Source organism: Anolis carolinensis, chromosome 1 (assembly GCF_035594765.1).
Source record: "Anolis carolinensis isolate JA03-04 chromosome 1, rAnoCar3.1.pri, whole genome shotgun sequence".
In the NCBI taxonomy this organism is placed as follows: domain Eukaryota; kingdom Metazoa; phylum Chordata; class Lepidosauria; order Squamata; family Dactyloidae; genus Anolis; species Anolis carolinensis.
Genome location: NC_085841.1, coordinates 277,858,683 through 277,876,948, shown reverse-complemented (window position 1 = coordinate 277,876,948; position 18,266 = coordinate 277,858,683). Strand labels below are relative to the sequence as shown.

Sequence of the window (18,266 nt, the reverse complement as noted above, 5' to 3'; positions counted from 1 at the left end):
GTCATTAGTACAGTAGAGTCTCACTAATCCAAGCTAAACGGGCCGGCAGAAGCTTGGATAAGCGAATATCTTGGATTATAAGGACTGATCAAGGAAAAGGCTATTAAACATCAAATTAGGTTATGATTTTACAAATTAAGCACCAAAACTTCATGTTATAAAACAAATTTGACAGAAAAAGTAGTTCAATACGCAGTAATGTTATGTTGTAATTAATGTATTTACGAATTTAGCACCAAAATATCACGATATATTGGAAACATTGACTACAAAAATGGCTTGGATTATCCAGAGGCTTGGATAAGCGAGGCTTGGATTAGTGAGACTCTACTGTATATTACAAGTATACAAATACCATCTGAAAACTAGATGCTCATTTGCTAGTTGTGCTTCACTATCCATCCTGTTTTCAGTACTCTGCAGCCTTAGTTCACATCACTCATGATACAATCAGGATAGAATCTATGTGGATGGAAATTATAGGAAAGTATGGCTGGTTTTCTAAATAAATTCATCACCAGGCAATTCCTACCACATGGCTACATTTACTTCCATATAAATCTATGTGAAATTGGAATTCAATACTGCAGTCCTAGGCATCCTTGTACATAAAGGAAAATCAAGGGGGACTAAATGTACAAAAGCCAGCAAAATTCACTAGCTTTGATATTTCTAGGTAGTTTTATTTTTATCATTGCATTAAATCCTACGCAAGCTTCAACAAATAAAAACCAAAAGGCAACTAACTACGTTCAGTGGGCTTTACTTTCCTGAAATTATGTAGTCATGGTTTATTCTCCCCACCCCCTTGGTTCTATTTTTTATGCCTTTAAAAGGTCAGACACTCCCTGGCTTTATTTCACCACAAAGCCTTAAGGAACAGTTTATTTTTTAAAGAAAAATACAGAAAAAAGAGATTCCTACAATTTCAGTGGTTAGGGTTTTTTAAACCAAGTAAGACCTACAATAAAATTAGAGGTATTGGCAGCCTCTGCCACATTTTGGAACATCTGTGTAATACTGAAATAGGCTATCTTTAAGTGAACAAACATACATTACTTCGTTCATACACCCCCATTAATTTGAGTGACATGCCGAAAAGTAGTAGGTTATGAAGTTGCTTCCAGGCCAGGCTTTTATCTTGCAGTCTGCCCAATTAGGAGAACTGTACTGTATGTGTATATCTAAATACAGTAGAGTCTCACTTATCCAACATAAACGGGCCGGCAGAACGTTGGATAAGTGAATATCTTGGATAATAAGGAGGAATTAAGGAAAAGCCTATTAAATATCAAATTAGGTTATGATTTTATAAATTAAGCACCAAAACATCATGTTATACAACAGATTTGACAGAAAAAGTAGTTCAGTATGTAGTAATGCTATGTAGTAATTACTGTATTTATGAATTTAGCACCAAAATATCATAATATATTGAAAACATTGACTACAAAAATGCTTTGGATAATCCAGAACGTTGGATAAGCGAGTGTTGGATAAATGAGACTCTACTGTAGTGTTATATTCCACTTGGAATTCTCCCATGTTTTTCCTCCACTCACCACACAAAATGTACTAAAGGAGGAAAAGTTTTAGTTAACTGGACAATATACTTTACTAATGGCTCCAAAAATTTGATTCTTGCTTTATCTACAGATTTAAATGAGCTTTTACATTTAAAAATGTAACACCAGCTATATGTGTGTGTGTATGCTTTGGATAGTATAGGGAAAGGTTAACACTTCTGTGGTATTTGTTTTGTTGCCTGTGCCCTTGTTCAGAAGATTTCATCTCAATTTCTGAAAATTGTGGAAACAAGGATTAGCGATAAAGCTTCTGTGGAGACACCTTTTCCCCATGATAACTCTTCCAGGAATGAATTTTCTTCTCCGAGGGGTAGATTTCTCTCATTTCTGTTCTTAACCATGTTGTTTGTAAGTCAGATGTTTGTAACTCAGGGACTGCTTGTAGTATATAGCTCCTCTCGAAATTTCAAGTCCCAGGATTTCATAGAGCAAAGCCAAGCAATTAAAATGGACTCATGGTGTTAAAATTGTAGTACGAATGGGCTTATATTTCTGACTAATCTTGGTTCAGTTCAAGCTACAGTTTTGTACCCTTTTCCTTGGGAGTAAGTTTGGTTGAGCTGAATAGGACCTAAATTGCCAGTAAACACTAGCCTCCAGTATGGTAAGTCAAAAGGCATGCTCAATTAAAATGAAGGTGAGTTATTTCCAAGTCAATAATGATAGAACTACTATAGAAGTCAGCCTCTCCCCTCTCTGGAAGAATTTATAGGTCCCACAGCCTTAAGAAAGCTCAGAGCATACTTGGAGATCCATATCACCCAGCATTTTTTTAAAATTACAGTAGAGTCTCACTTATCCAACATTCTGGATTATCCAACGCAGTCTGCCTCCTGCCCGAATCTACAGCTGTTTCTCTAGGCAGCAAGGACTGAACATTTTATGGATTTAAATTCCAACAATATTGTTACTGCGAGTTGATTTTATGCAATTCTGTTATTATTTGTAATTAATTTGTTAATAGCCAATGTTTTCATAGTCAATGTTTTCAATACATTGCGATGTTTTGGTGCTAAATTCGTAAATACAGTAATTACTACATAACGTTACCATGTACTGAACTGCTTTTTCTGCCCATTTGTTGTAAAACATGATGTTTTGGTGCTTAATTTGAAAAATCATAATATAATTTGACATTTAATTGACTTTTCTTTAATCCCTCCTTATTATCCAACATTTTTGCTTATTCTGCCAGCCCGTTTATGTTGGATAAGTGAGACTCTACTGTATTGCCATCTGGCAGATGGTACAGGGTGACAAAGACAAGGACAGTTTGAGATAGCTTTTATCCTAGAGCTGTAGCTATGCTGAACCCCATGGTTCTGCACTGATGTGGCATTGGGGGCTGTGTGGTGGTAGTTGCGGTGCGGAGGGATGGGTCTGTTGTTTTGTGGTGTGTGCTGGGGAAGTCATTTCATTTTGTGGTGCAACAGTACTGTGACAATAGAACCTATTCTATTAATGGTTTGGGTGTTGGACGATTCTGGAGACGAGGGTTTGAATCCCTGCTTGCTTATGAAATCCATTAGATGACCTTGGGCAAATCATACTCTCGGCCTTTGAAGAAGGCTTAGGAGGCTGAGGGGGGAAAGGAAGGGGCCTGAGGCTGCCAGGAATGGTGGGAGTCCAAAACACACGGAGGGCCCAAGTTAGCCCATACCTGGCTTAGCTACTGTATGGAATAATGGGAGTGGTAGTTTGGTGAGGCACCAGTATAATTTAGCAGAGAAGGCTAGTTGTGAAACTATTCCTAGGGGATGCCAAAGCCATGGCAGAAAAGGGGTGTTAAGCTGCATTCATTCGGTATAGATGCCCCCTAAGAGGTGAGCAGTGAAAGGCCCACTGCAGTGAGAGGAGGAGGGTGCAAGAGGGTGCGCGCTCTTTCTCTCATCAGTCAGCAGCTGGACTTACCCGACGTGGCTGCTGCTGCTGCTTCTATCTCTTCTCCCCGGTTCGCCGTCACGTGAGAACAATGACCCTCCCGCTGGCCTCGCCTCCCGAGCCAATGGCTGCCCGAGCCGGCTAGCAAGGGAGCGCTCCCTGCCTCCTGCTCGCCCGGCTGCTGCTCCGGAGACAGAGCGCCCGCCTTCTCCCGCCGGACTCCAGCAGGTGAGTGACTCTCGACCTGCCTCCTTCTCCTTCGGCTTCTTTTCCCCAGACTTTCCGTCTTCTTTACTCGGTCTCCTTCTTCCTCTTGAATGGTTCTCCTCCTTTTTGAACTTCGGAGAAAGGCAGCCCTTGGAGTTATTGTGGGGAAAGTAAGATACATACAGTACTTGGACTTCCTGGGGTTTGGTCCCACTTTAACTCTTATGGCTATGGAGTCCTCAGAGTTGTAGTTTGGTGAGGCTGCCAGCACTCTTTGGCAGAAAAGGCTGGAGACCTTGTAGAACTACAGCTCCCACAGTTCTATACCGTTTAAATGACAGTCTGCCCCTAAGAGTTGTAGTTTAGTGAGGCTCCAGCACTCTTTGGCAGAGAAGGTTGTAGAACTACAACTCCCACAGTTCCATAGCATTGAATTGGCAGTTGAATGGCAGTTTGCTCCTAAGAGTTGTAGTTTGGTGAGGCACCAGCACTCTGGCAGAGAAGGCTGGAAACCTTGGAGAACTACAACTCCCACAGTTCCATAGCATTGAAATGGCAGTTGAATGGCTGTCTGCTCCTAAGAGTTGTAGTTCGGTGTGGCCCCAGCACTCTTTGACAGAGAGAAGGCTGGAGACCTTGTAGAACCACAACTCCCACAGTGCCATAGCATTTGAATGGCAGTTGAATGGCAGTCTGCTCCTAAGAGTTGTAGTTTGGTGAGACACTAGCACTCTGGCAGAGAAGACTGGAGACCTTGGAGAACTACAACTCCCACAGTTCCATAGCATTGAAATGGCAGTTGAATGGCTGTCTGCTCCTAAGAGTTGTAGTTTGGTGAGGCACCAGCACTCTTTGACAGAGAGAAAGCTGGAGACCCTGTAGAACCACAACTCCCACAGTTCCGTAGTATTTAAATGCAAGTTAAATGGCAGGCTGCTCACAAGAGTTGTAGTTTGGTGAGGCTGCAAGCACTCTTGGGCAGAGAAGGCTGGAGACCTTGTAGAACTACAACTTCCACAGTTCCATGGCATTGAAATGGCAGTTAAACGTCAGTGGGGCCAGACAGCATTAATTCTAACAGTATAGTAGCTGCAACTTCGGTTGTACCTAAGGATGTGATGCTCCTCCTTGGAACCAATGAGTCCTATTGGAATCAGTGGGAGTTATTTCTGATGGCATGCACTCAGTAGGATTGGGATGGAGTTCTGTGCCTTGTGTGTGTTTAAAAAAAACCCTGATATTTAATATCTGGAGAATGACGGGCATGGCTACCCTGTTGTGGTACTGCAACCCACGTTGGATTGTGTTTGAAGCCCACAGAAACAGTGGGGCTGCAATTGTTATTTACTTCTGAATCGGCATCCATGCATTCATTTTGTGTGTCTTCAAAGCATTTCTGATTTATGGCTGCAGGGTTGTCCTGGTAGATTTTTTTTTCTGAATGGGTTTGGCTTTGCCTTCTTCTGAGGCTGAAAGAGTGTAACTTGCCTGAAGTCACCCAGTGGGTTTCCATTACTGAATGGGGATTTGAACTCTAGTCTTCAGAGTAGTAGTTCATTTAACACTTAAACCATCACACTACGCTTCAGACAGATATGTCATTGGACTGTAAATTAACCTTTAGTATGAGCGTGACTGGGGGCCCTTCCAGGCAAGCCTAATATCCCAGATCTTATCCCAGGTTTTCTGTTTTAAACTGGATTATATGAGTCCCCACTGCCAGATAATCTGGGATAAGCAGAAGACCTGGGATCAGATCCTGGGATATAAGGCCTGTCTGGAAGGGCCTAGGATGGATATACTTGTTGCCATGAGAGCTCATCTCCATAAATGAAATATAGGTTGTATCTACACTTCAGAATAATAGTGGTTGGGCACCACATTAACTGTCATGGTGCAATGCTGTGGAATTTTGGAATTTGTAGTTTGGTGAGATATTTACCCTTCTCCGTCAGAGACCTCTGGTGTCACAACAAACCACAGATCCCAGTAGATAAGGTCATTATAAGATGGAGCTATGGTCATTAAAGCGGTGGCAAACTGCTACAATTCTGTAGTGTGTTTGGTTTTGTCAAACTATACAGATTAAACAGCTATTCTGTTTATCCTCGTTTTGGCACAGACTATATCCCTCAGGGTTTGGAAAAAATATTTTGCATAACCAGTTACTTGATTCTTAAAGACAAACTATTAAAATTGAGATGTTAGAGACTAAATTTAAAATCAGTGGAGATTGCAGTATACTTTTCAATTAGTTATATATTTGCGTAAGTTCTTATCTTCCAGATGTAGATGAAAAACTATCAAAATTGATTTGCTGAAATGGACCTACCTGTATTTGGAGTCTTTCCTTGCAAATCTCTGACTTTGGGGGGGGGGATTCTCATGATGCATGCTTATGTTTCAGAATGTACCACTGTGTACACATGGAAAACCTCTTCCATACATATTTTTCCAAGAAAACCCTGTGATAAGGTCGTCACGGGTAGGAAACAACTCGAAAGCATCCAACAACAGGAAATACAATCTTCTACATGCTGCAGATATGTTCTAACACTAAACTGTGGCCCTTTGTACACTCGGCCTTTGTAAACTTTTAAGCCTTTAAACTTGATGTTCATAGCAATGGTACTCATGAGGGAACAGATATTCTGCACATGCTGCATCACTCTTTTCTTTGATGATTCATTTCACAAGATGTCATCGCAATTTTCACTCAACATATGGAGAGCATGGGGCAAGATTGCCTCTATAGCACTATGCCTATACCCTATTTAATTCTGTGGGAGATGTTATTGCACCTGCATACAAGTTGCATGTATGGAAAGCTCTCCGTATAATCAGGAATGTTATTGGTGCATTCTCAGAAACTATTCTGTGCATACAGATTATGTGCATAGGCTCTGGGAGGTCTTCAGCATGGATGGTGGAAATAATGGCGCTCCTTCTACCTTACAGTTCTTGTTTGAATTTCCAATAATAATGGATAGACCAATGGCCCAATCCTGTACCTCTTTTGTTTTCCATGGGAGACCCATAACACATTGCATGCATGTATGCAAAAGGTCTCAGATCTAATCCTCAATATATCCAATTACATCTGGGAAAGAAATCCCAAAGTCCCTGCCAGCCAGTTTCAGTAATAGCAAGATTAGTGGTACGCAATTGGATGAGTAAGTTTTCTGTGTTTCTAGGGGTAAATCTTATGGTTTTCAGTTAGATGTTAGTACTGTATGTGCTTATCAGCCTAAGAATTGTTTATCCCTGACTCACTTCAAACTTTGGCTTACTTGGATGCTGAATTCCAAGTAGATTGCTACAACTTTGAAAGTGGCAACACCTGCAAGTTTTGCTTAATTTTAATATGTTACTGCTTCAGGCTTCAATCCTATCCCTTCATACCTGGGAATAATGCCCATTTTGTTGGATGTACTTCTGAGCAGACATGCCTAGAATTATGCCCTAAATCAGCAAAGTTTTTTCTAGCGAAATGTGTGTTTTGATATACAGACATCAACCTTTACTTTATCAGTGAGATCCCATTCCTATAAAATGTTGTCAGTTAATCCAAAATAATAGCATCACTTGGATATGACTGTACTTTGAAGTACAATAGTTTTAGGATGCATATGTTTAATTTCTGTACCATCACAATTGGGAGGTGCCTTGCAAGCTGAGTGCCCCACCATTATAGAATTTGTCTTGCTTTCGCCTGAATTTTGCAAAATTTCAGAGCTCATGCTTCAAGTCATTTCCAACATATGACTACCTTAAAGAAAACCTATCCATGAGGTTTTCTTGGTAAGATTTGCTCATAGCGGATTAACCCTTGCCTTCCTCCAAGGATGAGAGAGTGTGACACTCAAGTCACTATACAACCCTGCTTTATTATGACCATTGGAAAAGTTCTGTTTGAGTTGTCAGAGTGTGACTTACACTACTTTGGGAGACCTGCAACACAGTCAGCAGAAGCAACTGGTAGTCAAATACTTTCAGTGAAACTGAGACTTGTATCCACTGATACATCTGTTTACTGCAGATTTAACTAACTGCCCAGTCCTGTCCACATTCATGAGAAAGTAAATCTTTTTGTGTTTAGTGGGCTTATATCCAGGTAAGATTTCTCCCTCCATCTTATGGAATGATCTTCAAACAGAAATTTGTTCAGACTATAACACCATAACCTAGTTCGTTTGGAGAAATGTTTGTTTAAATTTTTTAGTACCCCTTCAGTATGTGCTTTGCCTTTATAGACTAATTATTGTTTTACAAACTTGTTCCTGTTAGCAGTTTATAGTATATTTTGAAGAATGTTTTTAAAAATAGCTATTCCCATTTCATGGAAACCTGTAGGATATTAATACATAAATAGACACCAAAAAAATTAAATACACACTTCCGGGGAGTAAACAAGGTTTAGTTCTAAATAAATATGTTTATATTTTTACAGGAATTGTAAGTATGTTCCTCTGTGGTCTGAGAATTTTTGGGGGGCATGAAACACAACCAACCTTAAAAGGTATATAAAATATGTTACCTGACAGTCAAACTTGAATTATACATTTGAACCTTTTCACACTACCCAGTTACAGAGTAATGATTCTGTTTTATCCTGAGAATACAAGGCCCATTAGAAAAGATAATAATGCTTGATAAAATGGAAAAGATGAAAAACACTCTTATGGTGGATCAACCCCAATCAAAGAAAACATAGTTTGAGCTTACAGGATTAGAGTAAGAGTGTTGATGGCAAGGAAACTTTAACATCTCTTGTTTCTAGCATCACCATAAGTTAAACTCAACTTCATGGCAATTTGACTTCAACTGCCATGATTGTGGCCTGTGGAATCTGGTGATCAGGGCCGGCCCCACTAATGCGGCAGCTGACGCCGCCGCCTCGGGCGCAGGCCCGGGGGGGCGCCGTCAGGCTGGGCGGGAGGCGGGGCACCGCCCTGACGGTGCCCCGCCTCCCACCCAGTGCGCCCTGGCCCGTCTGGCCTGCTAGAAAAGGCCAGACGGGCGAGCGGGAGTAGCGTGGGAGGCGGGGCCAGCTCTGACGCCGCTCCCCCCCCCCCCCGCCCAGCGTGCCTTGGCCCTGCCTCCCACGCAGCGTGGGAGGCGGGGCCAAGGCACGCTGGGCGGGGGGGGAGCGGCGTCAGAGCTGGCCCCGCCTCCCACGCTACTCCCGCTCGCCCGTCTGGCCTTTTGTAGCAGGCCAGACTCAGCGGAGGTTTCTCCAGGCCGCGATTGCGGCCTGGAGGAACCTCCGCTGAGTCTGGCCTGCTACACAAGGCCAGACGGGCGAGCGGGAGTAGCGTGGGAGGCGGGGCCAGCTCTGACGCCGCCCCCCCCGCCCAGCGTGCCCTGGCCCCGCCTCCCACGTTGCGTGGGAGGCAGGGCCAAGGCACGCTGGGCGGGGGGGGGGGGGGAGCGGCGTCAGAGCTGGCCCCGCCTCCCACGTTACCCCCGCTCGCCCGTCTGGCCTTTTGTAGCAGGCCAGACTCAGCGGAGGTTCCTCCAGGCCGCAATCGCGGCCTGGAGAAACCTCCGCTGAGTCTGGCCTGCTACACAAGGCCAGACGGGCGAGCGGGGGTAACGTGGGAGGCGGGGCCAGCTCTGACGCCGCCCCCCCCCGCCCAGCGTGCCCTGGCCCCGCCTCCCACGTTGCGTGGGAGGCAGGGCCAAGGCACGCTGGGCGGGGGGGGGGGAGCGGCGTCAGAGCTGGCCCCGCCTCCCACGTTACCCCCGCTCGCCCGTCTGGCCTTTTGTAGCAGGCCAGACTCAGCGGAGGTTCCTCCAGGCCGCAATCGCGGCCTGGAGAAACCTCCGCTGAGTCTGGCCTGCTACAAAAGGCCAGACGGGCGAGCGGGGGTAGCGTGGGAGGCGGGGCCAACTCTGGCCCCGCCCCCCCGCCCAGCGTGCCCTGGCCCCGCCTCCCACGCTGCGTGGGAGGCGGGGCCAGGGCACGGGGGGCGGGGCCAACTCTGGCCCTGCCCCCTCATTATTCGCCCTGGCCCCGCCTCCCACGCAGCGTGGGAGGCGGGGCCAGGGCACGCTGGGCGGGGCCAGGGCGCCGGTGGCGGGGGCGCTTTTCAGCACCCCCGCTTTACATCAAAAAATATCTCCGGCCGGCCCTGCTGGTGATTTGTAGTGTGAACTCTTGATGAGAATAGTTTGCCATAGGATGTTGCTAGGGCAATTACAGTAGAATCATATTACTATATTGTGTAATGTAAAAAGTGTCAGTATGTTTGGAACTGTGTGTATCTTTAATGATAAAACTGTTTCTCTTAATAATGGATGGGGAAATGTGTTCCTTCTTCTAATATTGTTGGACTGCAGCTTTCCTCAATTTTAGTGAGTGGGTTCTTGTTATCTGCTGGAGTTTAGTTCCTGCTCCCTCCAAATCTAGGAATACAAAAATTTGTGGATGCTGAAGTCCCATTAAATATAATTGCATGGTAAAATGGTGTTCCTTATATCAAATGAAAAAATCAAGGGTTTTATATATTAAAAATATTTTCAAACTGGATGGTTGAATTTGTGGCTGTAGAATCTGTGGATACAAAGAGCTGGCTGTATAGCTAGTTGTGAGAAAAAAATGTCGTGGGGGGGAGGGGTTGAAACTTTAGCGAATCATGAAGCATAGTTCCATAACACAAAATAATTGAGAAAATCAGGCTCCATCAATAAACTTCAGTGGACAGTCAAGACAGATAAACTTCAGTGGGCACTCATGGGAATTTGCTTAATCAATTAAAATTCATGAGTAAACCAGTTTTTTAAAAAATAAAACCTGAAAAATTCTTGGGGGGGGGGGGGTGAACCCCTAACCCCCCCCCCTTGGCTATAGCCCTGGAGGGAACATGGAAGACTGGAAGGTATTCCTCCCCCCCCCCCCCCTAATTTTAACAGTGACAGAGTAGTCTGACTGCAGAAGGATAACTAGCAGCAGGAATATCCTATTATATATTACATTCCATGAATTTGAAAAGCATGTGGATTGCAAATCTCAGAGTGCCTCACACATTGCTATGCTGATTATGGCTGGCCATGCTAGAGCGTGCGGTTCAGAAACTGGAGGTTCTTGACTCAAATGCCACATTTTTAGGGTTGATATTTCAATAACTTTGTAACTTCAATAGTTGTAACAGTACTCCATTGAGAAATATAGATCTGTATCATTGATAAGGCATACAAAAGAGTTATTCAATTATTTAACAGAGGGATAATTACAGCAATGATAAAAGTGACACCTTCCAACTCTCAACAGGTACTTCATAATATGAATGGGAAGGTTTATTTATTTATTTACTATATTTATATACCATCTTTCTCATCCCTGGCCAGAACTCAAGGCGGTTTACAACATATTAACGGCAACAATCCAATGCCAACATACATATAATAGGAAAAAAATTACAGTAACTAAACACTAACATATAATTACAGTATTAATTAAAATCATTTAAAATAATTAAATATATTTATAAACAACATTTAAACACTTAAGACAAAGCATCCTAATATAAATATTAAAATCATATGATCCAAAAATCATACACCGTGGCCATTCCAATGCTCATTGCACATATTTCTTAATTATTCTTTGCACTGCTTATGTAGCACCAGGAGTTTCATGTTAAATATCACATTTTTATAAGAAGTATAGAATAATGCCAAAATCAATGGAATTCCATTAAGTAAGTCTTTCATATGTTGTGGGATTGGTTATTGATGTCAACTGAAAATTTATCTCAGCTGCAGTCAAGCAGTGGTTTCTTTCTATTCCCGTTGCCGTCCACGTATGCTCATTTGTAGGATATTGTGGCATAGTTATATATGTATTTCCTCACCCTAATTAAAGTTTTAATTTAGTGCAGATCTTGAGTTTTCCCAAACCTGCCACTATCCTCTTGTACAAGTGTGAAATTATTTTGCTGTTCTAATATTAAAACCTGGGGACTAAATTTGCTATTATTATTTAGATCTCTGCAGGTATTGTTGGATTATAACTCCCATCAGCCCAAAGTGACATAGCCAATGGTGAAGAATCATAGGAGGTGTGATCCAGCAATATGTGCAGTCTCTCTCTTTCCCTCTCCTTAATATAAGATGTTAAATAGGATATGGCGAGTATGGGTGAAATGTAAACCCTCTTTTTTGATAACATTTAATTTCTGCATTCCCTGAATCTGAAAAAGTAATAATAAAAAGAGTCAATATGGCAATGCACTTTTAAAAGATCTGCTACTACTTTAAAAAACAATTAGACCAGCTTTTCTTCTAGGCATTGGTTCCAAAGATTTAATGCTGTCGCAAACATACACACACAGGGTTGGTGAAAAGTCATGAAGTGGTCCTATATATATCGTATATGATGATGGTAATTAGTTATTAGATGCCATTTATGAGATTTGATTTTTTCACAAGTGATGTAAATTTATTTCCTATATATACTCTATATGATTCTGTAGTCTTGTAAATTATTTCCCATTCCTGGTTATAAATAAATTACATTCAGTAACAAAACAAGCAATCCAAACAAATAATAATAATAATAATAATAATAATAATAATAATAATAATAATAATGTATTTCTTCCCAGAGGGACTCAGGGCGGCTTACAAAAACAAAACAACAATGGCAAACATTCAATGCCATAAACAATAAATAATAAAACATTACACATACTATTAAAAACACAGTTGGACGACTTTGGCTAAAGGTGCAAATCAATCAGGCATCTGAGACCCCAAATAGAAACTGTGGAAGTGTGGGATATCTTACTTTCAGAACAAAGCAGAAGACTTGCATCAAGCATTTTTAGAGCATCTAAAAGCAAATAGTATGCCCATGCTGACCAATGAATGGGAAAATCATAAATTATAGGAAAAACAAATCACTTTGTAGCATCTGAGTCCTTCTAAAGCTCAGTGTAATTGCAAAATCAGTCTTTTGCTTTCCCAAATGTACTGCTAATTGATACTGAGGGTTACAATTATATTCTTAAAGCACTCTCTGTGTGCATCACTCTAATTCAGAAAAAAAATCCATATTTGCAGTTGTCTAAAAGAAGACCTTTGCACTGTATGTGCCATGAAGTAAAGTTTGTAGTGTAAAATTGTTGTTTTGTTGTACAAAGCTGGAGAGGCTTAAATCAGAATTCCAAAGTACATGAAATGACGCAAGTATCTTTGCGGGGAAGATTACTTTTTCATGTTCTAGCAGCATAGATTTTAGGGGAGTGTTGAATCTGGGGTAGAAACCAGCTTGTCGCAAGCTCTGTCTTTCTCTTTTGCTGAAACTGGAATTAAAATCTTCCCCTCCCCCATTCACACATTTTCCTCATAGTCACTCGACTGAAGTCAGTGAAGTTAAGCCAGTTAAAGTGAGTATAGAATTACTTTGCTCCTGAAGTGGGCCTCAATTTTCAGATGTTGATAACTCTCTGTAGTTACAGAGTAATGGTAATAGGGTTGGTGAATTAATGACCCTTGAGATAACTAAGTGTACATGTGTATGCATATGTTACTACTTAATTGAAGCAAAATCACAAAGTGTTCTGCTTTCATCTTAACGTCTCTGGAGAAACATTACTGAAATTTGACTTTTGAGTCAGAGAAAGCAGGAATAGCCCTTACCTTTAAAGGTTGAAGAAATGTTTTTCAGTAAGATACTTTTGTGGTTGTATTCCAATTCATCTTGGTATCCTGGTTTGCCTGACAGTATGAATGGGAGTACAGTTAAAAGAAGTTACAAATCTGTATCTACACACATCAATCCTCTTACTGTGTTTCCCTGAAAATAAGACAGTGTCATATTAATTTTTGCTCCCAAAGATGTGCTAGGTCTTATTTTCAGGTGATGTCTTATTTTTCCATGAAGGAGAATTCACATTTATTGTTGAACAAAAAATAAACATTTATTATATACTATAAAGTAGTTGTCATCACAAACCAGCATAACCAGACAAACTGTGAATTTTATCAAGAATTTCTTATTACTACCATTATTTTCATGTACAACAATCTATGGTACGTACATTTACCAATCCTGCATGCTCTGGTGTTCAGTTTGGCGGGCATGCTTCTAAACCAAAACTTTGCTAGGTCTTACTTTCGGGGAGGGCTTATTTTTAGCAATTCAGCAAGACGTCTATTAGGTCTTATTTTCAGGGGATATCTTATTTTCGTGGAGGTTTTGCTGAATTGCTAAATATAAGGCCTTCCCCAAAAGTAAGACCTAGCCAAGTTTTTTTTGGAAGCATGCCCACCAAACAGAACACCAGAGCATACAAGATTGGTAAATGTACCTACAAACTGAATCCTATCAAGAATTTCTTGTTACTACCATTATTTCTATGTACAACAATCTATAATCGTAGTAACAAGAAATTCTTGATAGGATTCAGTTTGTCTGGTTATGCTGGTTTGTGATGACAACTATTGTACAGTATATAATGTTCATTTTTTTATTCAACAATAAATGTGGATTCTTCTTCATGGAAAAATAAGACATCCCCTGAAAATAAGACCTAGCACATCTTTGGGAGCAACAATTAATATGACACTGTGTTATTTTCGCGGAAACACGGTATAATGCTGGACTAGACAAAACTTTGGTTCTGAGTCAGCTACATAAACTAGATGCAGGCATTGCTTGTCTGTACATCAGCATCAATGAAAATGGTAATTTATTCCTGTATGGGTAGAAATCTGCATGTAAGCATGTGTACACATATAGCCACACAGTTCATCTGATTTAAAAGTCTACTCCATTGTTAAGTTGTACGAGAAGCAAATTTTCTTATCATAAGAGGTGTGTTGTAGCTTTCTTGCTGAGAAACTTGATAACATCCGATCAGTGTTGTCATGCAAGATCTGAAATTGAGATCACATAGCTGCATACCATAATCTTGGATTTGTTGGTTTTGGCAGTAACTGGTTTTTGCCTACAAATGGATTCTTATTTTAATGTTGAGGTGTGTATCTTTAGTTGAATATTTAAATAGGGAATGATTCATCTGAAGTTGTACATTAAGCTGTATGAACCTTATAATAAAAAAGTGTTTTGTTTGGGTCTGTATTTTATGATTAGCAACCAAATCTTGCAAAAGTTATTTTTTGCCAGCGTGGTCCCTGGATTTGCTGGCTAGGGGATTGTAGAAATTGTAACCCAAAACAGTTTTTTCAAAGCTCTGGTGAAAACAGGATGAATATGAAATCTTAACTAATCTAAACATAGAATGAGCTTACGTGTAGGCTCTGAGATGCTTCTATGATGGTATTTGCTGGATTTTACCTCTGACTCCAGTGTCTTTGGAATTTTTTTAATGATTATCTGTTGGTTTAATTTGTCATTTTTGAAAAATGTGAGCATAGCTGAAAATTCTTAGATAAAAAGCTGTTCTCAATGTGTAAGCATCTCTAAGAGACTAGTGGATGATGGTTTGATTTGGAGTCTGCAGACCATATGTTTCAACCTAAACTTTGTGTGTAAAAATGTGTATAGGTAAAGGTAAAGGTTTCCCCTGACGTTAAGTCCAGTCATGTCTGACTCTGGGGGTTGGTGCTCATCTCCATTTCTAAGCCGAAGAGCCGGCGTTATCCATAGACACCTCCAAGGTCATGTGGCTGGCATGACTGCATGGAGCGCCGTTACCTTCTCGCTGGAGCGGTACCTATTGATCTACTCACATTGGCATGTTTTCAAACTGCTAGGTTGGCAGGAGCTGGAGCTAACAGAGGCCGCTCCCGCCGCTCCCGGGGCTTGAACCTGGGACCTTTCGGTCTGCAGCTCAGTGCTTTAACACACTTTGACACTGGGGCTTATGCAAAATCTAATATCTAGCTCAAACAATAGCAACTTTTTCAGAATATGCATTTAGTATACTTTCCAATGACTCACTGTTCTAAATATTGTTCAATATAATTAATATAATATAAATATTATTTAATATAATGGTACTTACGTAGTCAACTGAAGCATTTTAATGCTATGCTTTTCCAGAATGATGCTATGGACTCAACCTAGTTTGTTAAAGAGATAAAAGAAACAAAATCTTGGAAGTAATAACATATACCTTCTATAATTCTATGCAGTAGCAAATGGGGTTCATATTGTGAAGTGGACTCCTTTTTCTATCCAGTGTTAATTTATCATGTTTTTGTTTTTGGGTTTTTTTTGTTTTTGTTGTTTTGGTTTTGCTTGTGGGGACATTTGTTTCACTGTCAGGCTTGCATTCTATTTACTTGTGAGGTGGATATTAATTGGTATGATTAATTATTTTGGCAGTCTGTACAAGCCTAAGGATGGCTTTGCGCAGCAACATACTGTAAAGGAGAATCTGTGCCTGTAGTACTCAAAGGAAACAGCAATTAAACACAGATGAGTATCCATTTTGCTTTAAAATGTGCTGCTGGTAGTGGAGGTGATGCTATTGTTATTACCGCACATAATTTTCTAGTGCTTTCTAGAGAACTAAAAGGTTACAAATAGGATGTTAAAAGGAAATATCTCAGCATATATGAGTTAGTAAAGATTGGGGTAGTACTCTTAAAATGTATCTTGGAAAGCCTTTCAAGATCGAATGTTTAAAATGTTCAGACAAAAAGCACAAGTAAAGTTTTAAATGGTTCCGCAAGGATTCTAAAATCATGAAATGGTTGGAGAGATATCTGTAAGAGAAATCTGTAAGAGTTACTACAACCGTGTATGTGACTTGATGCATGTGATGTTAAACCCATGTTCTTGCTTATACCAAGTATTGCACTGTTTTTATTGCTTCAAACAGAGGCAATCATAATATAATCATTAAACTGTCTCTTAACAACCATATGCAGTGCATGGAATTCGCTTTAAAGAGAAAATCCATCTTGTAAGTCTCAGCAGCTGATTTAATGTCCCTCTTTCTGTCTGTGCTAGAACCAAGAATTCAAGATAATGCAAAAATATTGTATTGCTATTGTATCTTGTGGTGGTGTACCTGAGGTGAAGATTTGGCAAGATTGGTTCAAAAGAGTATTGCCATTGCCTTCCTCTGGGATAGAGGGTGTGACTTGCCCAAGATCACCAATTAGGTTTCATGGTCTGGTGCATTTGAACCCTGGTTTCCAGAGCTGTAGTCCAACGCTCACCTACAACACATTTAAATCTCCTCTTTTACTTAGTGTCCCTAGTTTTACTAATGTTTTTGCCTTAACACTTTCACTATTTTTAAAATCTGAAAATTTAAATTGAATCTATTAAACAGAAAAACTGCAAAAAGTTAATTCCCATTTTAAAAGCACAAACATATATGCATTAACAATTGTGTTACTTTCTTTCAAGGTTCATTAACATGAGATAAAAACTATAAAGGTTCTGTTTTTCTCATGTTAATGAACCTTGAAAAAAGTAACACCATTGTTAATGCATTGCTAACTGAATCCTTTTATTGATCCAAACATTATATGACAAGGCTGAATACCCTTTCCTTAAAAAGCAATGAATATAAGAGAAGCCTTTCCCACAGTATTCTACTTCTTCTCTGAGAACTTCTCCAAGCCTTCCATTAACATCTATATTGTATAAAAGTACATAGATAATATTAAGACCCAGTGGTTTGAGCATCACAACAAAAACTATATTATACTCTTCAGATATATTGTTTGTTCACAGAATACATCAAACAAAGCTTTCTATTTTTTTGCAATAAGCATCAGTAATTTTAGAAATGGCTATAGTCTGAAAAATTGCTACACTATCCATTCTAGCAATTAATGAGCTATTTTATGTACATTGTGTGTGTAGCGTTTCTTTTTTATTGTTCTGACCTTTTTTATGATATGCTTTTACATTTTGGTGTTTGATGACTTCATTCTTTTATAGTACAGCAATCTTTTAATAGAAATAAAACCCTGACAACTTGATGGTCAAGCAGCTTCTAAAACATGCACTACCAAAATTCAAAGTATTCTGAAATTGAATATCCCCTAAATTGAACTATTTTAAAAAAAACTTTGTGTGTTGAGGCCTGCATTAGTTAACGTTGCCTATCAAAATGATTAAACACTTGGTTGTTGATTTCTAACATACGTGTTTATGTTAGTTTTGTTGGCATATTCAATGTACAAAGGAGTGTCTAAACATCTATTTTATGCATAACACACTGGAAGGCCTATGGTGGCTGAAAGCTTCAGGCATGTGAGGCATGCTGCTGATAAACTTGCTCTATATATAAACAAAAGCATTCCATGTCATGTCATCTGATAGTACAGACTATTTGCATCGCCCTTAACACTTCATAGTTTTTTTAGACACTTCTCTTCACACAGTCATCCTGGAGGACTGATCCTACATAACTGGCTGATGCTAAGGCCTCTGTCATATGTATGGATCATGCAAAACAGAGGCTCAGCTGTTGTTGAACTGCGGGTCCTAGCATCACTAGCAGGACATAATCAAGAAGAAATTCTGGGTGTTGCTGTTCAAAAATCTCTGGAGAGCCATACAACTCCCAGAAAAGACTACTTGCCCATCAACTTGCAATAGCTTTATGCCCATATTTTGTGAATGAGTTCTGCATGTGTTTAGTAAACATTTGAACA

At 40.3% G+C, this 18,266-nt stretch overlaps 1 protein-coding gene and 1 long non-coding RNA gene across 11 annotated transcripts in view; one reads left to right on the top strand and one right to left on the bottom strand.

The window, feature by feature from the left end:
- LOC134295398 (uncharacterized) overlaps positions 1-3,619 on the bottom strand; it is a 38,893-nt gene extending 35,274 nt beyond the window's left edge. Inside the window, exon 1 of the long non-coding RNA XR_010001957.1 lies at positions 3,498-3,619. This is a non-coding gene — a long non-coding RNA (uncharacterized LOC134295398). The remainder of the gene's footprint in view (positions 1-3,497) is intronic.
- ppfibp2 (PPFIA binding protein 2) overlaps positions 3,599-18,266 on the top strand; it is a 139,591-nt gene continuing 124,923 nt past the window's right edge. For all 10 annotated transcript variants that reach the window (XR_010001956.1, XM_062967735.1, XM_062967734.1 and 7 more), the window contains exon 1: positions 3,599-3,695. The gene's annotated coding sequence lies outside the window, so the exon portion shown is untranslated. The remainder of the gene's footprint in view (positions 3,696-18,266) is intronic.